Consider the following 25,813-nt stretch of genomic DNA (forward strand, 5'->3'; position numbering starts at 1 on the left):
GAAATATTTTTATTGTAACTTAAAAATAAACATAATTGTATAACCTTTACTGATTCTATCCTCTCTACATGGCAATGGAGGTAAGGAGCTGGCCAGGGATCTTTGTGCACATCCGCTCTTGCAAACTGTGTCCTACAGCTAGTGGAGCTCACTGGGCTTTGGGCTGGAAGTAAGAGAGAACTGAGGCCCGGGCAATCACCACTGCTCCAAAAGGGGTAGGGGCAATGGTTAGACCCCCTTAATGTTTCAATAAGGGTAGAAATTAAGGGTCAATGGTAACATCTCATCATAATCTTCTTATTTGAAGCACTGATAGAAAAGCTTTTCTCTCATGTTTTCTTTTTTTAATAGAAACATATCAGAAGAGTTAGCGAGCATAATCTCAAGGAGGGATTTTTGATAAACAGCCTTTAGATAAAAACATATTTACCAAAATTTTTCAACAAAGCACCTTTAAACACTGTATAATTCTTTTTCCTTATAACAGATATTCAAGCTACTACATGGAAGGGTCCAAAATGTTCTTGCTTAAGAACAATGGACAATAGTCACAGTCTCCTAATTCCATTAGAAAAAATTGTGGTTTCAGGGTATCTTTGGTCATAGGGGATTTTTTGGAGGTATCCTGAGCAGGAGTTGACATAGAAACCTGTGTTTCTACAACAGGGTTTCCATAGTAATTCTATAGAGTTTCTGGTTAGTTAATAGCAACAGGCTTTGTTTTGGTAACTAATATAATTACAATAGACCTGGGATTCTAAAGGCAAAGTCACTCTATGTGGATCAGGTTCCCTTGTCAGGGTCAGAATCCAAATGGCTTCCACACCATATTAGAACTCTGCTAATATGGTATCCATTACCCACATGTGGCTATTTAGATTTAATAAAAGTAATGAAAATATAAAATTCAGTTTCTGAATTTCAAGTTCTATATTTCAAGTGTTCAATAGCCACATGGGGCTAGTGGTTACCCACTGGATAGCAGTTATAGAACATTTCCATTATCATAGAAGTTCTGTTGGATAGCACTGATCTAGAAGAATCATTTATCTGTAAATGTATTAATTACTAATTCAATTTATAATTCATTTAAATTGAGATAACCTTCCTAAATTCTTTTAGCCCCACTAAAAAACAGAAACAAAGCAAATAATCTCCCCACCCAATTCTTAAAATGATTCTTTGACATTACATGTCATTCAGGGATTATAGTAATTGGGGTAGTTTTTCTGTAAGTTGTTCAAAAGTTAAAATTATGTTCAAATGTAGCTCCAAGGAGCAGAAGGAAGAGGTCCTTAGTGAAGTTTGGAGAATGACCCAAATTAGACACATAATCCTCATTGTTGCAGAATTTGAAAAGACTCTTAAACAAAGGCTCCCCATATCTTGTATGAATTTAGGGAACCTAAGAAAGTTTTTTGTCTTATTTCCTAAATATATCTTCTCTACCTACTTACTGTGATAGATATAATTCCTTCAATGGGGAAAGAAAACATTTATTCACTAATTAGATATAAAACTTTAGTACAGATATCTTTGAGAGAAACACATTAAGCTGTAAATCACTCGTATCTATCTCTTTCCAATTTTTCACAGGAGATGAAAGGGAAAGTTCAAAGTTGCTGAATTTCTGGATTAAGGTGGAACTGGTTGGGGTAAGAAGGATCAGAAGGAGAAAAGTTTGGATTAATAGATTTTACCGCTCAACTTTGCCAAAACTTGGCCTTTGGTATTTAGGACTATAAAGTTGATGATTGAATCAATAGAACATCTAGCTCTGGTTTCCATTCACTTTGAAAGTGGGGTTCTCCTGGATCCCGAACAAATTTACTGATTACTTTTAGCATAAGAGTGATCAACACTGGTTTAGGGTGGTATCTTCTTTTTTTTTTTTTTTGAGACAGAGTCTTGCTTGTTGCCCAGGCTAGAGTGAGTGCCATGGCATCAGCCTAGCTCACAGCAACCTCAAACTCCTGGGCTCAAGCAATCCTGCTGCCTCAGCCTCCCGAGTAGCTGGGACTACAGGCATGCGCCACCATGCCCGGCTAATTTTATATATATATTAGTTGGCCAATTAATTTCTTTCTATTTATAGTAGAGACGGGGTCTCGCTCTTGCTCAGGCTGGTTTCGAACTCCTGACCTCGAGCAATCCGCCCGCCTCAGCCTCCCAGAGTGCTAGGATTACAGGCGTGAGCCACCGCGCCCGGCTTAGGGTGGTATCTTAAAGGCACATTTGACTTTTGGTAACATACAGAATTTCAGAGTCCGAGGAACTTTGGTAGCATTTTGTTTATTCTACTAAGCCAAATTTGCAAACTATCTTCTTCTAAACTTCAGAGGGCATTTCAGGGATATCACAAAATTTTATCTAGATTTTCATTTCTAAATTGCAAAACCTACTAGATTAGATTAGAAGTTTCTGCCTGTTATCTCTGGTCTCCAGCACAGGGCAAAATACCTTACAACACTGTGGAGCTGCTGAGCTGCAGTCCCCTATTTTGGAGATGAAATGAAGCCTAGAAAAAGAAAATGATTTTCCCAAGATCATGAAAAAGTTAACAATAAGAACAATAGGACAGAGTCTTCCGTGTATTCTTTCCACAGCACTATGCTGATTTCTCACGACTACTTGCTTTCTTAGAATAATTAGTTGTGGAGACTGGTACAGCTTCCCACAGTTCAACTGGATGCAATTATTGTTTCTCTCTTTTATTTTTGTGTTTTTTATTCATTTCCTGTCTAGCAGTGTGGAAAGCATCAAATGAGAGCATTTCTTACACTAAGCAAAGATAGTCTAGCATTAAAGTAAGCATAGTAAGAAGAAACACAACAAATCAACGTATCTTTCTAGGTGGCAGAATTATAAACTACTTTAACTTTCTTATTTATCTTTTTCTGTATTTTACAAAATTTTCTACAATGACCATTCCTTTTAAAAATTTTATTTTTTTCTCATGAATTACTTTATAATCAGAAAAGGACATTATATGTATATAATAAAACATATACTATATATACTATATAAAACTATATAAAACATATACTATGTATATATATTAAAGATATATATATATATATATATATATAGAGAGAGAGAGAGAGAGAGAGAGAAGTGGAGTGGCACAAATGAGTATCCTCCTTGACTGTCCCAAATATGTGTAGGATCATTAATGTGCCTTTCACCCTGTTTAATGGGAGCCCACTACTTCATTTGATGTAAATGAAGACAAGATTCTTTCAACAGTAAAAATAAGAGAAGATTATATATAATATATATTAATATATCAATATATTATATATCTATATATTACATATTAATATATTGATATATAATACATACATTATATATTATATATAATCTCTTATTTCTCTTATTTCTACTGTTTGAAAGAATCTACTGTTTGAAAGAAATAAGAGATTATATATATTATATAATATATTATATATACCATATATAAATATATATTATATATTAATATATATTATATATATAATCTTTTATTTCTCTTATTTCTACTGTTTGAAAGAATCTTATCTTCATTTACATCAAATGAAGTAGTGGGCTCCCATTAAACAGGGTGAAAGGCACATTAATGATCCTACAGATATTTGGGACAGTCAAGGAGGATACTCATTTGTGCCACTCCAGTGTCTTTTGGTTCTCTGTTAATGTGCAGCCTTGTTTCATTCTCACCAACCTATTGATTTTCATATATATATATTTTCATATATATAATCCTCCTCACTTACCTACATAATTCAAGATAATGAAGAAGTACAAACTATTAATCACTGAAGTAGACTTTTTACTTCACTTGGCAGGTAAAAGGTTATTAAGTTAATTTTCTTAAGATTGCAACTAAACTACTTTCTAAAACACATAACAAGGAGAATAATCCTGGGCTTTTGTATATGAGATATAAAAATAAAAAATAAACCTCAGAAACTATTAATGATGTGTGTGTGTGTATGTGAAAAAGAGAGAAAAAGAGAAAAAAAGAAAGGAATGGGTTTTACTCTTCTGTAAGTCAGCTTGAGTATATTTTGATGTATTTTCCTCCATCCACTAAGAATAAACATTCTAATGAAATGCCATGTAATTTATTTATTTTTAATTTTATTTTATTCATTTATTTTTTATTTATAATAACTTTTATTTTCGTTCCTTTTCGGTGAAGTACCAAGTCCTAAATCCCATGTAATTTAAATTCTGTGTCTCTTTCAAAACAGAGGAAATATAGAAAATTCAAATCTCTTAATTATCTGATGTATTTGTTTTCCCCCCTTTCAGCTTCTTTTTCTTTTTCTGAACCCCAACCACTCTCCTCATGTCAGTTCCATATATTGTTAATCAAAATTTAAAAACTCCAAAACTGCATCTTTTTTTTGCTACTTTTCAGCTATGCCCAGATAGTAACCATTAAGCACCTAAGAAGCTGTGCCAATTTGCTCATTGACATTTTTCTATTTAATAGAAGGTAACTCATACTGTAAAAACACTCACATTTCCCCCAAGGGACCTAATAAAACAAAACTACTTTTTTAGAGTTTTAAAAAAATGCAGGCATAAATACTTTTTCCTTAAGCTGGTTCTCATGCAAAACAGTGGCTCTCTACTAAGCCAGATATTTCCTTGCTCATTTAAAAAAAATTTTTTTTTTTTGCCATCAAAACTGCTTTCCATTCAGTTCTGTGATGTTCCATGAAAAATTAAAAAAAAAAAAAAAAAAAAAAAAAAAAACTGCTTTCCTTGGTATCTCACTCTCCAGGGCCACGTGTGAATATCAGAACCTATCTAAAACACGATGGAATAGGTTAGTTCAGTTAATGATTTCAATGGTTTCTTGTGGAAAATTCCTTTTGGAACCCCATCTTAGTAACTCAAGGAAGGGGGGTGTCAGGAGGACAAAGGCAGCCCACGAAGGGGGTCTTTCCTTCCTCATCCTCCCTACTTTTCTTGCTTCCCTTTGCCCTTTGCTCTCCAACTGTGTTGTCTCCCTTCCTCCTTCTCTTCTCTTCCTCCCTGTCCTTTTTTTAAAAAAATAAATCGTCCTCTCCCCCTTTTTCCCTGCCTGTTGTTGAACATAGTGATGTGTCAAATGAATAGTTTTTTATTTTTTTACTTTTTTGAGACAGAGTCTCACTCTGTTGCCTGGACTAGAGTGCTGTGGCGTCAGCCTAGCTCACAGCAACCTCAAACTTCTAGGCTCAAGCGATCCTCCTGCCTCAGCCTCCCAAATAGCTGGGACTACAGGTATGTGCCATCATGCCCGGCTACTTTTTTCTATATATTTTTAGTTATCCAGCTAATTTCTTTCTATTTTTAGTAGAGACAGGGTCTCATTCTTGCTCAGGCTGGTCTCGAACTCCTGAGCTCACACGATCCACCTGCCTCAGCTTCCCAGAGTGCTAGGATTACAGGTGTGAGCCACCGTGCCTGTCCTGATTGGCTTTTTAATGCTCACTAAAATCCTGGTATATAGACTTCGGGGATTATGCCATGAGACTATGCGACAAACTACTGATATTTACTGCTGTTATTAATAACAACACATTATTACTACACTAAATTATAACAATATCTTATTTTTGTACCATGATACTCATCTTATGAAAGAATGTTCCCATCTAATATCTATTAGGTTTGCTTCCCAGTGCCACTATTTGAAGTAAGGGGGCAGGTGTTACTTTTCCTATTTTTCCAATGAAGAAATAAGGATCTAAGAGGTTGCTCTGCCTATCATAGCACAAGTAGCTAATAATAACTTTGGAATTGGAACCTAAGAGTTCTGGTAGCTGAGTTCTTTTAGATAGTATTGAAACTGGATCACTGTACCTTATTTTGTTACAAGTGGTCTAATAAAAAAGTCCATGTGTAAATACAAAGGTAGATACTACAAAACAGTAATTTTAAAATAAATTTGTAACTTTTGGGTTTCTTTACTTTTAAACTAGATTTTTGGAGCAAAGAGGGATTTCTGAGGCAATGTCTGTGGCAGTGGAGGAACACTGCGCAATAAAGTACAATGAAGAGAATAGAGAGGTTAGGAAAAAAAGTGAGAAGTTAGTATTGGTTCCTCAGCAGCTTACCTAGTCATTTGACCTTGCTACTGAGCCTGGAATATTTTTGCTATAATCTCCTGCAAGGCTGGATCCAGGCAAGCTTGTGAAACGAAGAATAAAGATGAACTTTGTTTTTGCAATTCCTCCAGGAACCACCTCCCTTACTTAATCTTAAATCCTTCATACGTCCCTTTATGCAATCTCCTAATCACCCCAAAGAGCTACCTACATCAATAACTCTCTACCCATTCCATGTCCTAAAAGTATCCCAGGCTTTTCTTCCTCTTCTGTTTTGGTTTCACTGCCAGGGAGCTCTGCCCTGGTGCCAAGTGGTACCGCTGTATTACTCTGCTCTTACATCAGGTGTTATTATCTTTCCCCCTTATCTGTGATGAGCTTGTGAGATAACTTTCTAATGTCTTTTACTCTCTCTGTATGCCAGCAACTTAGTGTATAAAGCTTGAACTATTACCTGAGGTGATACCTTCCAAATCTGAACATTTCTAAGTGGTATAACTATAGGTATCTCAAAATCAACATGTTTGAAAACTGAACTTAAGGTTTCCTCACCAAATGTGCTCTTCTTTTTGTGCTCTGCTAATTCATTTAGTAGATTAGCCTTGAAAACTTCTCAAATTTTATAATGCAAGCCTTAGTGTAAATTTCCCTCATACCTTCAGATCTCTCCAATTCCCTCAATCAGAATGAATCTCTCTCTGTCTCTGTACCTGGCGGCCCTTTGCTTATATCTATAGTAGAGCACCCGGGATCCATCACCTGGTCTATTTCAGTGGTCACTTCTAAGGATGTGTGCACCTCTTCTCAAAGACCCTGCAAGTCTCATCCTATCTTTTCTCTGCTTTCCTATCTAGAGCCTAGCATAGCAGATGGGCATGGGGGCTAGGGTATCACAAACTATAGGAATTGAAGTCTCTGCTAAAGTATGCACTTCAGTTTTAGCTAGGCTCTCAAATGTGTCTTTACTTAGTGTGTTTTCTCATTCTCCTCTGCAGCTATTCCAATCGTGAGTGCTCTGTTCCTCAGACACCCTGCGTTGCCACCTCCCTTCTCACTCTCAGGAAATAGTCTTGCCTCCTACTTCAATCAGAAAAAATGAGAATACTGAGGAAGAACTCCCTTGCAAGAGAGATATTTCTTTACTTGATTTGCATCCTGACTCCATTAGACCTGTTTCTCTTTCTTCACCTGTAGACCTGGAATAGTATTAGTGCCTTCCCTAAAGGGTTACTGTAAGGTTCAACCTATGTGTTGAGTAGAACACTGTACACCAGTCACTAATCCAGGGGAGGACTCCACTGCTTCCCATTGCATTTTTAAAAAAAAAAAAAAAAAAAAAAAAAGACACATTTATTCAGCGTCATGATCAGACTATTACATTTAGCAATCAACAGCATGGGTGCAAAAAAAAAAAAAATCTACATTAAAACCCTTTGTTGGGGCCGGGCGCTGTGGCTCACGCCTGTAATCCTAGCTCTTGGGAGGCCGAGGCGGGCGGATTGCTCAAGGTCAGGAGTTCAAAACCAGCCTGAGCAAGAGCGAGACCCCGTCTCTACTATAAATAGAAAGAAATTAATTGGCCAACTGATATATATATAAAAAAATTAGCCGGGCATGGTGGTGCATGCCTGTAGTCCCAGCTACTCGGGAGGCTGAGGCAGAAGGATCACTCAAGCCCAGGAGTTTGAGGTTGCTGTGAGCTAGGCTGACGCCACGGCACTCACTCTAGCCTGGACAACAAAGTGAGACTCTGTCGCAAAAAAAAAAAAAAAAAAAAAAAAAAAAAAAAAAAAAAAACCCTTTGTTGGAATGCTTTACACTTTCCACAGAACAGAAACTAAAATAACCTGTTATACAATTAGTCACAAATACAGTCCTCGAGTTTTTTGCCCATACACATGAGTATTGTCTAAAACATGTCTTCTTTGTAGCAGCTAGGCCCTGCCACCACTGTGCTTGGCTGAGTTCACAAATCTGTTGTAACCTGTAGCTTCCCTGTCACTTCTCTGGCTCTCCTCTCCTGCTAAGCTTTGTTTCCTGGGAATAATTAAAACCTTCTGCCACTGCCATAGCTACTGCTGCTACTGGAACCACCATAGCCACCTTGGTTTCGTGGTTTGGCAAAGTATTGGCCTCCACCACCATAGGGGCCAGAGCTTCTGCCTCCAAAATTTCCTCCCTTCATGGGTCCAAAATTTGAAGACTGATTGTTGTAATTGCCAAAATCATTGTAGCTTCCACCACCTCCAAAATTGCTTCCATCATTACCAAATCCATTGTACCCATCCCCACTGCCACTATATCCACCACCACCACGGCTGCCACCAAAGCCACCTCGACCACTGAAGTTTCCTCCACGGCCAAAGTTGTCATTCCCACCAAAACCACCTCCACGACCACCACCAAAGTTTCCAGAACCACTTCGACCTCTTTGGCTGGATGAAGCACTAGCCATCTCTTGCTTTGACAGGGCTTTCCTTACTTCACAGTTGTGGCCATTCACAGTATGGTATTTCTGAATGACAATCTTATCCACAGAATCATGGTCATCAAAGGTTACAAAAGCAAAGCTCCTCTTCTTGCCACTGCCTCTGTCAGTCATGATTTCAATCACTTCAATTTTCCCATACTGTTCAAAATAGTCTCTTAGGTGATGTTCTTCCGTGTCTTCTTTAATGCCACCAACAAAGATCTTTTTCACAGTTAAGTGGGCACCTGGTCTTTGAGAATCTTCTCTGGGGACAGCTCTCTTTGGTTCCACAACTCTTCCATCCACCTTGTGTGGCTGTGCATTCATTGCTGCATCCACCTCCTCCACAGTGGCGTACATGACAAACCCAAAGCCCCTGGAGCGCTTGGTGTTTGGATCTCTCATTACCACACAGTCTGTGAGCGTTCCCCATTGCTCAAAATGGCTCCTCAGACTCTCATCGGTTGTTTCAAAGCTCAATCCTCCGATGAATAGCTTCCGCAGCTGTTCGGGTTCTTTAGGAGACTCTGACTTAGACATGACGGCAGTGGGAAGAGAGACTTCAACGATGCTTCCTCGACAGCGTCCACGGACAGAAAGGCTTTTTTTTTTTTTTTTTTGAGACACAGTGTCACTCTGTTGCAGGGGCGAGTGCCGTGGCGTCAACCTAGCTCACAGCAACCTCAAACTCCTGGGCCCAAGCAATCCTCCTGCCTCAGCCTCCCGAGTAGCTGGGACTACAGGCATGCGCCACCATGCCCAGCTAATTTTTTTCTATGTATTTTTAGTTGGCCAATTAATTTCTTTTCTATTTTTAGTAGAGATGGGGGTCTCACTCTTGCTCAGGCTGGTTTTGAACTCCTGACCTTGAGTGATCCACCCACCTCTTTTCAAGCACTCTTCCCCTGAATTCCTCTTTGTCTTAACCTTTCCTCTCTGTTTGGCTCTTTCCCCTCAGCATATAAAGAATTTCTAATCTCCTCACTGTAAAATAACCTTCCCTCAAAATCACATCTCTGTCCCTTCCAGTACTACTCCCATCCTTTCATAGCTAAATTCCTCAAAAGGCCAGTCTATACTTGGTCTTGACTCCCTCACAGCCTCAATCCACTGCAATCCCTGTCCCTCCCAGCACTCTCAAAAATCTCCCTCATAACCTCTTGATTGCTAATTTCAGTGGACACACCAGTGTCTTCATCTGGGGCTCCTAATGTTTTAAGGAGGGGTTTCCAACCCCTCCTTAAAATTCTCTCCTCTCCCTCCACCCTTGTTTTTCTGCTTTGTTTTGGATTTCTTTCTATATCCCTGGCCAGTTCATTTCAGTCTCCCTCATGGGCCACTTTTCCCATTTTATCCTTAAGTGTTGATATTCTCCTTGTCCTTGGCTCTGGCCATCAATTCTTCTCCTATAGTCTCCCAGTGATCTTGCCCATCCAGAAGGTTGCAACCACCACTTTCCTCCTGATAATTGGGAAATTTATTTTTCATACCCTAGGTTTCACACAGGTTTCTTCACTGCAGGACTCCTCTTTGGAGTCAGTGTGCTAATGGGCTTTGTGTATCTTTGGGAGAGGAAGTGACAGTGTTTAGGGTTTCCCACATTTATTTGACCATGGAACCTTTATTTTCATGGAGAATTTTATAGGACTAGCACTCTGGGAAGCACACTTTGGACAGTGATTTTTTTTTTTTTTTTCTGAGACAGAGTCTTGCTTTGTTGCCCTGGGTAGAGTGCCGTGGCATCAGCCTAGCTCACAGCAATCTCAAACTCCTGGGTTCAAGCGATCCTCCTGCCTCAGCCTCCTAAGTAGCTGGGACTACAGGCATGCGCCACCATGCCTGGCTAATTTTTTCTATATATATTAGTTGGCCAATTAATTTATTTCTATTTATAGTAGAGACAGGGTCTCACTCTTGCTCAGGCTGGTTTTGAACTCCTGACCTCGAGCAATCCGTCCGCCTGGGCCTCCCAGAGTGCTAGAATTACAGGCGTGAGCCACCGCGTCCGGCCTGGACAGTGATGTTTTCTATTCCTTACTATTTCCAGTCTGGTTTCAAGTGTCTCCTCTGGCTACTCCTAAGCACCCGAGTATACTTCTATCTAGTCCTCACCATATTGTACTTGTCTGTCTCTTCTACAAGGACAGGCATATATCTCTTTGTATCTATTGCCTGGCAGTGTCTGGCATACAGAAGTTTCTTGAAAATGTCTGATGAATGAATGAATAAAGGAGTGAATAGTAACTTACCTCTTCTTGGCATAGCACAGAATATTCTATGACACATTTAAAGTAGTCCTAATTGGGTAGGACTTGAACCTGAGGGTTGGTCTTGAACAAGTCTTGTGTAGGTGCTACAGCAGTTGTGAAGAAATAAAAGACAAACTCTTTTTCCTCAAGAAAGACAAAATGAGCTTAAATGAAACTATCTGAGAATACCTAAGTATTAAGCTACATGGATATAACTGTAAGTACTATGGGTACTCTCAGTTTGTAGAGATCACCGAGGTCTGGAGTAGTTATATTTTCTAGAGGATAGTATAAATGGTGCGTTAGTGAGATTATTCTAGCAGGAATGTATACAAGAGTAATTCAAAAGGGGATACCTGGAGAAGGTTCGATTGGCCAGGAGTGAGATGTGGCCTGGCACAGGCTACGGTAGTGGCGTAGTGCGGAAAAGGCTATTCCGTTTCTGTTGAAACTTGGTGATGGCTGGCATAAAAGTGGAAGGACAGGAGACAGGTCAAAGGCGGCTTTCAGGTTTCTATCTGAGGCTGGAAGAACAGTGGTAACATTAGCAGATTTGGGGAAATTAGTTTTTGTAGATGCAGTCAGTCTAAGCTCTTGGAAGTCACAATTCTAGAATATACTGGAAAGAATCTATAATTAATTATTGTGCAAGACTATACAGAAACTTTGTAAACTTAAAAAATAGATACAATAAGTGAGCTAACATCATTGACTTGAGAAGGCTTATAGATAATAATGACTAATAGCCTGTGTAAATTTCAGGCCAGGCTTGCTAAAAATGTTACGTGTGACAAAACATGAAAACTGTAATAGGAAGTTCATGATTTCATTTGAATGAATAGTAATTCATATTGTGATCCACTAGTCTTGCTATTTGTAGCAAGATTTCTTTTTCCCCAGACATTGGAGAGCAAATAGAACAAACATGTACTTGACTGTACCTGTATTCAAAATACTTGGTATTTCCATGATAATTCTGGACAATGAGACTCATTGACATTGCAAGTCAAGGCTTGAGTATGTAACTTTAAGGAAACAAAACCAATATATTTAAAAACTCAGACAGTTTAAAAGTAATACAAGTAAGATCTGGTTTTGTTGGAAACTCATGCATTAAGAATCCTGAATTGGACCTTATTAACTTTCTTTCTGACTTTATTCTCTTCATCTAAGCTTCTTTATCATCATTTATTGAACACCTCAGGATGCTTACATCTATCCAGAACATGTTAAAGATGCAATCCTAGAAGGTCGCTTTCTAAAAATATGGACAAATGCACAAGATGATTCTTTTCTTTTTCTCATTAAAAGAACAGAAAAAGGATAATGAGGTCTACTCATGAAATTTAGGGGAGGAAATAATCTGTCCATTATATATATACATGACACAATTTTATCTGTCTACTTCTTTTTTTTTTGAGACAAAGTCTCACTCCACTGCCTGGGTTAGAATGTTGTGGCATCAGCCTAGCTCACAGCAACCTCAAACTCCTGGGCTTAAGCAATCCTCCTGCCTCAGCCTCCCAGGTAGCTGGGACTACAGGCATGCGCCACCATGCCCAGCTAATTTTTTCTATGTTTTTAGTTGGCCAATTAATTTTTTTCTCTTTTTAGTAGAGATGCAGTCTCGCTCTTGCTCAGGCTGATTTTTAACTCCTGACCTTGAGCGATTTGCCTGCTTTGGCCTCCCAGAGTGCTAGGATTACAGGTATGAGCCACTACGCCTGGCCTATCTGTCTACTTCTGAACTTCATTCTGTCTAATACTGTTGCCAATTCAAGTCAAATGTCACAAACAGATCTATTAATCTTCTCATCCTCTACTATGTACATCTTGCCCACCACAGCAAGCATCATCCTCTTAAATTAAGAAATGCAGGAGTACATTTGGAAGCATCATAATTCTTTCTGTGTAATAAGATATTGCTAAATTCATTCCTTTCCTTTTTAAAACATTCTTCTAAATCTGCTCATGTCCTTTATTTTATCTTATTTCTTTTTTTTTTTGAGACAGAGTCTTACTTTGTTGCCCAGGCGAGAGTGAGTGCCATGGCGTCATCCTAGCTCACAGCAACCTCAAACTCCTGAGCTCAAGCAATCCTACTGCCTCAGCCTCCCGAGTAGTTGGGACTACAGGCATGTGCCACCATGCCCGGCTAATTTTTTCTATATATATTAGTTGGCCAATTAATTTATTTCTATTTATAGTAGAGACAGGGTCTTGCTCTTGCTCAGGCTGGTTTTGAACTCCTGACCTCGAGCAATCTGCCCACCTGGGCCTCCCAGAGTGCTAGGATTACAGGTGTGAGCCACTGCGCCTGGCCTGCTCATGTCCTTTAATCCTAACCAAGAAGTGCTAGTCTCCTTGCTTCTACTCTAATATTTGTTGAATGTTTCAGTATCATTTTGAATTGTTATTCTTTCACCCAGGTAACTAGCAAGCACTTGTGTCAATTATGGCTTCTATGTAAAGAAATACTGAATTTATATGTGTACATATGAGTGTTTGTGTAGTAAGCTTTCTGGATCTGTTAAAAAAGGCTCAATTCTGCTCAACTGGCTGAAGTTACCTTATAGCTAATACAAAAAGGTTTTATTACATAGATTTAGCTTAGTATCATCTTCAAATATTAAGAACATGATCCCATGACCTTCAGCAGGGACCTTAAAAAAGACAGTTAATAAATTAAACTTCAAACTGACCCCTATGGGTCACCATTCACAGAATGATTTCTCAATCATCGTTGACTTTTGAGTGCTGGCCTTGGTCATTGCTATCTCAAGCACTTGCTCTGTAGGACCTTATAATTTAAAATAATGTACCCCAAAGGTATAGAAATAGGTGTTAGGGGAAAATCATTCTGTGGGTGAGCACATTGTATTATACAAGGTTACGCAGAATTTTCAGAACCTTTAATAAGCTACTGGGCAGTGTGACTTCTCAAGGGGTCAAGGTTAGAGTGGGAACTGGTTCCCAAATACATTTGATAGCAGAACCACAGAAACATGCCCTGTGCCCAGACATACTAGGATCCTGTGGAATTTATATTGGCAAACCTCAATCTAGCCAAATTTCCAAAGTGGCAGATTCTTGAAATCAATATTCTTCTTTTCCATCTCCCCAAGGGAAAAGTACAGAAAGTTCAGGATATTCCACAGGCCTCTGGGAAATGTTCACTTGTTGTTTGGGGTTGGACCAATTTTCAGTAGAGTACCAGAACTAGATGTACAACTACCAAACATGAGTCTGGTCACTTAACTACTTCTAGGGTGGAAAGCAGGAATCTTGATTCCTAGTGTAGAGAGTTCTTCCTGTTGCATTACACTTGGGGTGTATGTGTATATATATGATACTTTATAACTGTATCTTTAACTTTAAAAATATTTTATTTTAAATTTCCCATTTATCAATTTAGACACCCTAACACTCTAGCTTAAGGCTAAAGCCAAAAGCTTTGCCTACACCAATAAATAATTATTAGCTGTGGACTGAGATGAGGAATGTGAAATAGAGTGTAAAGATTTATTAGTTTTCTCTAATCATATTCAATATTTGTGAATATTTAAACTGCTGCTGAAGCAAACTTACCTGTTATTTTTCCCCTTAAGTGAGTAGCCTATTGTCATGTCACGAAACAAACTTCTTTGGTGTCATTTCTCTTCAAGAAGCTATATCAATTGCTATCTGATCTAGGAGTTGGTCCTTTCTTAGAAGATTAACAAAATATTATTTTATTGATTTGTTTTAGCATTTTTATGAATATCAAAATCAAGTTAAATTGGGGTTGTCCTTTCCATTTTTTCTCCTATTAGGTATTAGATTTACCCTTTTGCTATTTGTAGGAGGTTTTGTTTATTTTCCAAGGTGTAAAACAGAATGATAAATGACATATATTTAGGAATATTGATATTTTTACAGTACTCTTAACTTTGAAAAGCACTTTTATATGCAGTATTCCATTTGAGCTTAACAACATCCCAAAAGGTGAACAAGGGTTAAGATCTCGGTACACAAGGTAAAGAAATGAACAAAGAGTAAAAGTTTTGCCTGAGGTTTTAAGTGGCACAATCAGAATTATTATACAATCCGGGTCTTCTGACTCATAGCTTTGAGCTATTTCTATAAGAGCAGGAGGTTTTTCTCCCTCTCTAGGACTGTGAGGTGACCCTGTGGCCCTTGTTAAATATATTCAGCAAATAAAAATACACAGCAGCCATTTCCATCCCTGACCCAATGTGTCTAGCTTTCTACTCTACTTCATCAAGACCAACTGTTGTACCTAACTAAAGTATTTCATACAATTTGGAGATAAAACAATCACCATCCAGAACCCATTAAAAAAAAAAAAAAAACCAATTACCTTTACATGATCAATTGTGATCATTTTTCCTTCCCTGTTTAGGAGTGTGTATGAGATTTTCCTCTCTTCTCCTTAAGTGTGTATAACTGAAAAATGTTTTTCTGTTAACCTTTACATCCATTTAAGATTGCATCTCTTTCTTATTTATCTTTTTCTCATTTTGTCCCTATAAAATTAAGACATCCTTCATGTTAGTTTTTGGTAATTCAGCCTGATAATCAATTTTTATTTTGAAGATCTTTCTTATTTTATTAAAAGGTCTTTGTACAGTTTTTATTTTTTTTTATCCTGTCTCCGCAATGATTCTGTTACCTGCCGTCACAAAAACATCAAATTCATTATATTCCTTTTTCTTATGGACACACTAGCTCCCGTTCTACTTTTATTAACATTATAGAGCAGTAATTCTCAAACTTTAATGTCCATCAAAATCATATTGAAGGGTTTGTTCAAACACAGATGGCTGGATCCCATCCCCAGATTTCTGGCTTAGTAGCTCTGGGGTAGGGTCTGAGTATTTACAGTAATTCCCAGTGATGCTGATGGTCTGGGAATTACACTTTGAATCAATGTTTTTTAGGATCACCTGGAGAACTTTTAAAACATTTAGGTCATTAGATAGGAAATGTCCGATTTTGAATCAAAAGTTTAATTTATTATATCTCAAACAAGAAAGCAGTATGATTAATCAAAGTATATGCCTAAACTATCAACACAGTTTTGCTGTCTTAATGGTAGCTTATGCCAGCAGTGAAGAAGCCTAGAGAGTGAGTGGTGATGAAATCGTGAAAAGCATTTTCCACAGCTTGTTGAGAACTGAATATTTTTCCTTGCAAAATGTGGTCCAAAGCCTGGAAGAAGTGGTAGTCAGTTGGTGCAAAGTTTGGTGAATATGGTGGATGACAGACAGATAGTTTCCAAGTCCAGCCACTGCAGTTTGAGCAGCGTTGTTTTTTTCTGACATGTGGTCTTGCAAGAGCAGCAATCTCAGCTGCTTAATCACAAACATCCTCATCATTTTGTCCAGTTGGTTGCAGTAGACATCTGCTGTAACTGACTGACCAGGTTTCATGAAGCTGTAGTGGAGAATACCAGTGCTGGACCACCAAACAGACACATTTAGCTTTTTTTAAATCAATATTTGGTTTTGAACTGTGTTCCAGCACTTTATTTTTATCCAACTATGGTGCCAAATGCTTGTGTTTGTCAAAAAGAATCCAATTTTCATGATATATAACAATATGGTGTAGCAATGGTTTGCCTTTATGTCATGACAGCAAAGAAAGGCAAGCTTCAAGACAATTTGCTTCCACTAGAGCTTTCAGCTCATCACTATCCACCTTGGTCTCAGGTTGCCCACATGGCTCATTTTCAAGATTAAAATCACCGGAATGGAACTTCTCAAACCATCCACATACTGTGCGTTCATTAGTCACGTCTTTCCCAAACACTTTGTCAATATTTCAAGCTATCTACACTGCATTGCACAACAGAACTCATATTAAAAGAAAACATTAATTTTTGACTTATCCATGGTTTCACAAAAATTGCTCTAAAAAACATCTGAAAGATAATCACAAGCCAAAACATGCATGTGAAAGACTGAGGATGTACTTTCACAATAAAAAATACAAGACAAAACTAGAAGTGTCAAAGTGAAATGTCAGAGTATCAACTATCAAACCTAGCACTTAAGGAAATCGGACATTCCATACTTAATAACCTAATATATTGATGCTAGGGCCCTACACTCCCATCCTAGAGATTTGAATATATTTTGGTTTTAGGTATGGCATTGCTATTTTAAAATAATAACCGCTAGTGATTCAAGTAAACAATCAGAATTGGGAACCACTGCTTTAGAAGTTGATCAAAATTAGATTTTAAAAAGCCAGCATGCCTACCGGCCTGCTTCCTTACCTTTTGTAATTCCTTCCCTCCACAGACATGTACTAAGTACTACTTGTAATGGGAAAGGTATCCTGCGGAGATTATATAAGTAACATAGTTGCCTAAAATATGATTCTTGTCCTTTAGGAGTTTACCATAGTTTAGGGGAGATATATATAAATCTTCATGTAGATATACATATAAATATCTCCAATATAAGAAAATATACGTGAGCTATATGGGTTTGAACCGAACATATGAACAAAAATATTACAGAAGACTACAGAAGGGACGATTGGCTTTTGGATAAATGAGGAGGCATTATGAATTAGAGGGGGAGGGGATTTCCAACATAATAGAATGGTTGAAAAGAAACCCTTTTGTTAGGGGAGTAGAAAATTCTTGAAAGGTAATGTGGGGGCATATTGTAAATGGCCATAAATGCCAGAGGACAAACAATGGAAGTATTGAATGTTTTCAACAGAGCAATGATGTGTTCAAAGAAGTAGTATGGGGCTGTCAGCATGGCAGGAATCTGCAGGATGAACTGGAAAGTGAAAATCATACAGGATCCTTGTCTAGGTATGACAGACAGTTTTCTGATTATAGGATTAATTTTGAAATTAGGGGTTTTTAATAGAAAATTAAGAAAAAGTTTTACTGAGTTGACAATAGTTTTGAAGTTATAAGATGAAAAAGTATTTGTAAATATTTTAAACTTCTTTGCAAGTCAAGGTATGCCCTTAGGTAGAACTTGGATAAAGGAACAGATGACTGAACCTGGATGTAGGTATGTGTTCTGTTGATCTCTTCTAACCCTGTTTTAGGTACTTAGTGTTCTCATGGTATTGCCATTCCTGGCCTGTCAAAAGTTGCTCTTAGGAAAGAATCTGATATCATTTATTCTTTGGTGAGACATGGCCTGGAATATTTGAGGTTTCTCCTATATGTTTGTATTAAGCAAGATTTATTTCCCACCCTCCCATCACTGCCCCCTACCTTGCACATGCACACACAAATCATACAGAACAAACTTCTATTTGTGGTTAAGGCCAACTCAGTCTGTGGGAGTTCCTCAAAAATAAACATATGAGAAAGGAATTAGACCTACTGCTATGATCAACAACAATGTCTTTCCCTGGGAAAAGTGTCTGCTAATGTGAACCTAAAAACAAAATCCACATAATCTGGCCATGTAAACATGGTAATTCATAAAGAATGAGCCAGAGAGGAGAATCTCATAATCTGAAACTGTTTAATTCTCTGCTAAAGGATAAACAAATTTTCATTTTAATTTTTGGGGGGATGTTGTGTAGGCGTTTTATCCTTTAGAGCAGTACCAAAAACATTTCCTTTGAAGATATCCTGATGAATCTTGACAAGAAAACACCTGACAACACCAGAATTCTACATGTTCTGATAACATCAATGACTCAAAAAGGAATATGTACCTCAGAATTGTAGGATATTGAGGAGATAATGATTGATAGTGACTGTTAAATTCAGAATGAATGGTCATATGCATCAAACTCTTTCCACTAAAGAGAGTTAATTTATTATCCTACCAACTACAAAAATCATTCTCTTTTACCAATGAGTAAAATTATTAGAAAGACTATGTCTTTCATAATAGTTATCATGAAAGTGAAAAGATGTCACTCATCTTTCCTTTTCTCTTTTGTTATACTAAAATAATCATTCTTTAGTTTGCATAGTTTATCATTTTTAGGGATACTTTTGAGTATGTTACCAGTTACTATTTTTGATGAGACAATATCTACTTTCCAATATTTATAATAACAAACATTACATGTTTTATTATTATAATTGATCAATATCGTAGTTGAATAAATATGATTCTCCTGGTGGACTGTAAAATTTCATCTACTACTTCAGTGGTTTACCCTTGTCAATTACTATTAAGTTATCAGGTTGAGTTTGTAAGCAAAGTCAGATTTTGTTCTACATTCTGAAAGCATGGTAGGAAACCCAAAAATATTTTTCAAAAGCACTGGTGCTAGAAATCACTATCTAAGTGTGGTTTTAGAGATGAATACAGAGAAAAAGACTGGAGCATAACTTTTCATTTGTTCTGTATAAACTGAACCCTAGGGGTAGCTAGGGTCTGTCAGTGTATAGAGTTTCTCATGTTTTTTCCCAAGGCCTGCAGTTGTGGATATAGGAGATTATTTGCTTCTTGAATTGAGATTTTAAGGTTATTGAAGGCAGAAACCATATATTGTATTTCTTTTCTCTTCTACCATTATTCCTTTGTTGAGATGGTCAAGGTTAAGAATCGAGAAAAAGCCAGGCTACAGCATTTGTGCCAAGTCAGATTGAAGTCTATCAGGACCAGGAGTAGGAGCTAGGAACAGAGGTTTGGCAGTGGCACACATAACTCCATTTGGGAACAATAGGGATAATACAGAATTTAGCAGCCATTGTTAGTGCTATGAATATAGATAAGCCCAGCAAGCCCACAACTTGATAATGATACTCTGCTCTTATACAGAGATTTATAGCATTAAAGCATTTTTTTTTTTTTTTTTTTTGAGACAGAGTCTCGCTTTGTTGCCCAGGCTAGAGTGAGTGCCGTGGCGTCAGCCTAGCTCACAGCAACCTCAAACTCCTGGCTCAAGCAATCCTCCTGCCTCAGCCTTCCAAGTAGCTGGGACTACAGGCATTTGCCACCATGCCCGGCTAATTTTTTGTATATATTAGTTGGCCAATTAATTTCTTTCTATTTATAGTAGAGACGGGGTCTCGCTCTTGCTCAGGCTGGTTTCGAACTCCTGACCTTGAGCAATCCGCCTGCTCGGCCTCCCAGAGAGCTAGGATTACAGGCGTGAGCCACCGCGCCCGGCCGCATTAAAGCATTTTGAAAGTTTTAAATGATTACAAGTAATTGTTTGGTTCCCTTTTCTTTGATTTTAGCAACAAAACTATCCCAGATGGATTGAAGTCCAACTACACTTATCTTAAAGACAATTTTTGTGGCCAGGCATGGTTGTTCATGCCTGTAATCCCAGCACCTTGGGAGGCCGAGGTGGAAGGATTGCTTGAGGCCAGGAGTTCAAGGCTAGCCTGGGTAACATAGAGAGACCCTGTCTCTACAAAAAATAAAAAAATTATCTGGGCATGGTGGCATGCACCTGTGGTTTTAGCAACTCAGGAGGCTAAAAATCTATTTCATCTATTTTATCTCTAATATTTAGAGATAAATATTCTTTTCTTTTAGTCTGTATATAGTAGCCAGCCTCCAAAATGGTCCCCAATGATTTCTGTCTCCTAATATTCACATCCTTGTGTTGTCTCCTCTCACAATGTACTAGAGGTGGTCTATATGACGAACAGGATAGGACAGAAATGATGGTGTCTCACTTCCAAGACTAGATTATAAAGGACTGTAGCTTCTATTGTGGGCACTCTCTCATTTGCGCTCTCTTAATTCTCTTTTCTCTCTCACTTCTGTCTGATCAGCTATTCTTTGGAAGACTAGCTGCATGTCATGAGGACACTAGGGCAGCCTATGTAGAGATCCTTGTGGTAAGGAACTGATGCTGGCTAACAACCTTGTGAGTGAACTTGGAAGCAGACTGTCCAGCCTCAGTGAAGCCTCAAGATGACAGCAGCCCTGGCAAAGAGTTTGATTTCAACTTCTTAAGAGATTGGGAGCCAGAAGCACCCACCTAAGTTGCTCATGGGTTCTTGAGGCTCAGAAATGATGTAAGACAATATGTATTTGTTGTTTTAAGCTGCTAAGTTTTGGGGTGATTTATTACTTAGCAATAGTTAACCAATATACCACAAGTGTACTGAAATGTGAAATACTGACTTTATGGTTAGATTGAATGAATGAAATTGCTTGCTTTTTCTACAGGTGGCACTTAATTAGTCATCAGTGCTTTGTCAAGGTGTCTTGTAAAATGCTGCAGAGAGAATTTGACCTGATGATGTCTTGCTTCCCAGACAGATTTCATTCAATTCATAGAGGGTGAACACATTACTCTAAGGTATTTATTTATTCACACTGGTTCACCACTGAATCTGTCCTTGCAATTATCACCACTACAAGGTGGTTAAGTAGCACAATGTGTTTTATAGCTATTTTTCTCATCTCTCACTTTCACAAATGTGGGGTAATATCGGTATTAGTCAATACTGGAGAAATAATGGATTAAAGTTGATGACTAGTTGAAGCTACTAGGATGACTGATCAATTTACATTTATGGAGTGGCATTATTAAGATATTTGATATCTGAGTGTTGGGAAAGGTAATGCATTGCTAAAAATTTGACTCCCTCTTTACACTGTATTATCTTTCCTAAATTATAAAATTTTATAGTCTGCATTATTTTTGAAATAATATTAAAAAAGACAGGCTAGGCCAAAATTTTATTTATTTTTTTTTTTCTTCTTTTTTTTTTTTTTTTTTTTTTTGAGACAGAGTCTCACTTTGTTGCCCAGGCTAGAGTGAGTGCCGTGGCGTCAGCCTGGCTCACAGCAACCTCAATCTCCTGGGCTCAGCGATCCTACTGCCTCAGCCTCCCGAGTAGCTGGGACTACAGGCATGCGCCACCATGCCCGGCTAATTTTTTGTATATATATTTTTAGTTGGTCAATTAATTTCTTTCTATTTTTTTGGTAGAGATGGGGTCTCGCTCAGGCTGGTTTCGAACTCCTGACCTTGAGCGATCCGCCCGCCTCGGCCTCCCAAAGTGCTAGGATTACAGGCGTGAGCCACCGCGCCCGGCCCAAAATTTTAAATATAATTTTAAAACTTTTTACTATGGAAAACTTGACATATATACCAAAGTAGAGGGTGTATGAAGCCCTGTGAACCCATTACCCAGTTTTAACATGGCTAATCTCGTTTTATCTATTCTCTAATCCCCTTGCTGTGTCTCCCGCTAACCACCTGCATTAGATTAACTGGATACAGATCCGAGACATCATAAGACAAGGTAATCTTAATAATGTTACTATGAAGCTGGGGAGCAGGAGCTTACCTGTTGTTCTCATTGATGGATTCTAAGGAAAATGTGATTAGCTGAAATACATTTGTATTTTAGGCAAGTGACATAACTGGTTATCAACACATACTTTATGACTTCTTCTAAGGTAAACTTGATTTTTCATACAGTTTTATGGTGCTATTATGAATTCACATTTTGACTTCTCAGTTTGAAGGTAAATGTGACTTTTTCCCTCACTTTTTAGGTTCTGCCAGGGAGCTAGAAGTTCCATAGATTGATCATAATAGACAAATTCCCTCAATGATGGAGTGGGCTTTAGAAAATCATGGTTAGAACTTGGGATTGTGCTTCCTATGACTACATATATATTTGTAGCTTAGATACAAAAGGGCAGGTCAGAAGGTAGCCACTGAAGGCTGATTTTTGTGACCCCTAGTGTTTTATAAATGCCACCAGGACACAAAGAGCACACAAAGTAGCTCATTAACTCAAATATCTTTCTTTCCCTTTTATAAAACCCCTGGTTGCTGTGGGGCCTAGATCTCTTCATGATTATTATTGCATCTGGTGTCATGTTTTTCCAGCTGGTGCACTGCTTCCCTTTAGGAGGCTTCTTGATGTTCACTCCTCTACCAGCCTCCCACCTGCTCTCAGGGGGGTTCATCCCATGACCTCATTCTGCACAGGCAACCTTTTCTAACCAAAGCTGTAATTAAATGGGTAGGTTTAAAAGCTGTTTATGGATCATATGGCTCATCATAAAAATAGAGTGTTAGAACTGATTATAACTAACATTTCGGTTATGTGAATTTTACCTCTCCTCCCTCTCCAACACCACATACAAGAAAATCAGGATATTATTAATATTTTTGATCTAGTAGTTTTGGCATTTTTTAAAGAAAGAAGAAATAAATGTGATGATAATTCCTGATATTTGAATGCTTTCGACGCAGAAATAAAAAATTAATATTCAACACTTTCAAACACACCATTATTTTGCATAAAAACTTAAAACAAGCTGGATCGAGGACATATTTTGAGGACTATATTCAAAGGATCAGACAATGTCCATAAAGCATCTTTTCAAAAAGGGTCCCTGTTGGCAGAATTTTTTGGTCTCCTAGTGACCATGCTCATATTCTTGCCCTACAGTCTGGCTATCAATGGTTCTATGAAGGGCTCCATTTTGAGGTGTGCTCCCTGCTTTGGCTTCTCCTAGTAGGACCTTCTGGAATTAGCCTTTTCTGTCTTCCCATAACTTTGTCTCTTGACTCATGAACTGATTATTGATCATTTTACTGACCCTCATTTTTCTTTTCTCACTTCTCTTTAGCTCTGCATCTTATTGACACAAGTAGAAAAAAACAGAAAGAAAAAAAGATGGGTCTAAAAGAAAGGAAAATAGAAAAGCAGGGGTGTTTTAAAAATGATGAAAGAAATTAAGAGCATGAAAAAGCGACCACGTATCTTTGCTTAAAAATCCAGTCATCAAATATGTCAAATTTTATAAAGTAGGTTTCAAAACCAGATATTGCTCTTTTCAGTTGCAGATTTATGGAGGCAGTGGGAACATCGCATGGGTGGTTAACAGGTCATTTTAAACATTTGATTCAAAGGAGCTTTCATGCCTTTCCAGGCTTTAAGGAGATATGATTGTTTGTGGTGGGAGGTGGTGCCATGGTTCAGTTAGACTAGAAAGAAAACTTCTTTGACTGTTAAAAAATAAAAAAAGGATGGGATGACCATTAGAGCTGTGTGTACTCCTAATACAGTAGCTCTTACAGCATAACCTAAGCAGTGGGGAGCAAGGTCAGCTTCCCCTTTCAGAAAAGAAAATAGTGGGAAATGGTAAGTAGAGAGAGAGAGCCAAGGGCCACTTGGGAGTATTAAGCAGGCAGCTTACTTTCTCTGTAAGTTCTCCTGAATATAGAAAAGCGATTCCTAAAAGAATCTATAGTCCCGAAGCAGCCAAAGGTAGAGTTAGCCAGAGACAATTACAGGCCTCTGGAGACCACTGCCTTTTGCCACATCCTCAAACCCATCTTTCTCTGGGACTCTGGAGGAATCTTAGTGTATGCAGAGACTTAACTTACCTCTTTGCCCCAGAATACTTTTAATCCATGGGAAAAAACAATTCCCACTACATATGAATCAGGACAGAAAAGACTTTATTTTGAGAATGTAACTTGCCCCTGAATGCTTTATTGCTACTGGCTGGATGAAGAGGACCAGGAAACTTGGAGGTATGAAAAGGCCAAATGCTATGATTTGTGAATAATAATTTCCAAGCCACGCTTTCCATAGCATTAAAAAAAAATCATCTTGGGAACAACTGGCTTAGAACATCTTTTAACTATTTACCATTGATTTAAATGCAATGATAAAAATAACTTTGTGAGCCTAAAATGGGAGTGAGACTGATCCTACAAAGTAACTTAAATCATATAGTATCACCAAAGTCACATTAAATTCAGCTACTCCATTTATAGGAATTATGTGTCTGTTCATACATTGGATTGGATTTGAAAATTTGATTTTAAAGTATAAGAATGACTTTCAAAATGTGATTGCATGAAATTGGAAAATATATATGTTATATAGATATATCTAAATATGAAATGATATGTTAAATATTTTTGACAACTTTGTTGTCTTAAGTTATAGCAATATCATTAACTGCTTTTGACATTTAGTTGTCTAGTGCTTCCTCAGTGCCTGTTTTAGCAGACATATATAGAAATATTTTAGAGCTGCAGTTCTCAAGATGTGGTCTGAAATTCACTGTGGGTCCTTAAGACCTTTTTAGGGAGTTTAACAAAGTTAAAACTATTTTCATAATATGACTAATATGCTATTTGCCATTTTCACTCTCATTCTCTCATGAGTGTAAAGTGGAGTTTTCCAGAGGTTACGTGGTCTGTGAGATGTCAAACAACAGACTTCAGAAGCAGATATGAGAGCCTAGCTCTCTTCTACCAAGCCAGACATTAGAGAGACTTATACAAATATAAAGAAATACCATTCTTCTCATGGTTTGTTTCTGGAAAATATAGTTATTTTTAATAAAAATGTTATTTATTATAATATATATTTGTCATTATTTCTAAATAAATTGATAAACATCTTAAATATTTTTTAATTTTAATTTCTAAAATGGTATAGATAGGTAGGTAGATATAAATATAAATAGAAGCTCTTTGGGGTCTTAATTTTTAATATTATAAAGGAATTCTAGAGAGCAAAATGTTTAAGAACTGCAACCTTAGAGTATTAATTGATAAATATTACAACTTGATTTATATATATGAAAATATATCTATTTATGAAAATAATTATCTTAAAGTGATTTTTAACTTTGGTTTCCCAAATATTTCCATAGCTATCATTTTTCAATAACTGAGAGGTAGGCAGGCTAGAAATTATTCCTACTTAAAATAGGAAAAAATCAAGAAATCAAGAATTTTAGATTATATACTAAGTTAGCAGTAGAGGAAAAATAGAAATAAAAGTACTTTCAACTTTACCCCAATTATTTGGCTACTTAAGTCAATTTCCTTTTATCCTGTATATTTTGTGTGATCATGACATCTTGAAGCAGAATGGCATTGCAACACAACATGGAACCACTTGCAGCCACTTTCACATTAAACATCTTCACCTCCTGAGCTAGCTCACTGCACTTTACTGGAGCAGACAGCAGCTAACCACAGTTTAACGCTTTCCTGTCATTAAAACATTGTTATATTCTTTTGTAGTTCTTTAGGTCTCCATGATTTTTCTGGTA

The 25,813-nt window shown here is 37.5% G+C and overlaps 1 long non-coding RNA gene and 1 pseudogene across 1 annotated transcript in view; both read right to left on the bottom strand.

Annotated features, from left to right (window-relative positions):
• The window catches only part of LOC142872362 (uncharacterized), a 41,052-nt gene extending 15,916 nt beyond the window's left edge, over positions 1-25,136 (bottom strand). The window contains exon 1 of the long non-coding RNA XR_012920578.1: positions 11,159-25,136. This is a non-coding gene — a long non-coding RNA (uncharacterized LOC142872362). The remainder of the gene's footprint in view (positions 1-11,158) is intronic.
• On the bottom strand, positions 7,853-9,177 carry LOC105858415 (heterogeneous nuclear ribonucleoprotein A1-like; annotated as a pseudogene).
• Positions 25,137-25,813: the final 677 nt, after the last annotated feature.

The sequence above is a fragment of the Microcebus murinus genome, chromosome 8 (genome assembly GCF_040939455.1).
Source record: "Microcebus murinus isolate Inina chromosome 8, M.murinus_Inina_mat1.0, whole genome shotgun sequence".
In the NCBI taxonomy this organism is placed as follows: Eukaryota; Metazoa; Chordata; class Mammalia; order Primates; family Cheirogaleidae; genus Microcebus; species Microcebus murinus.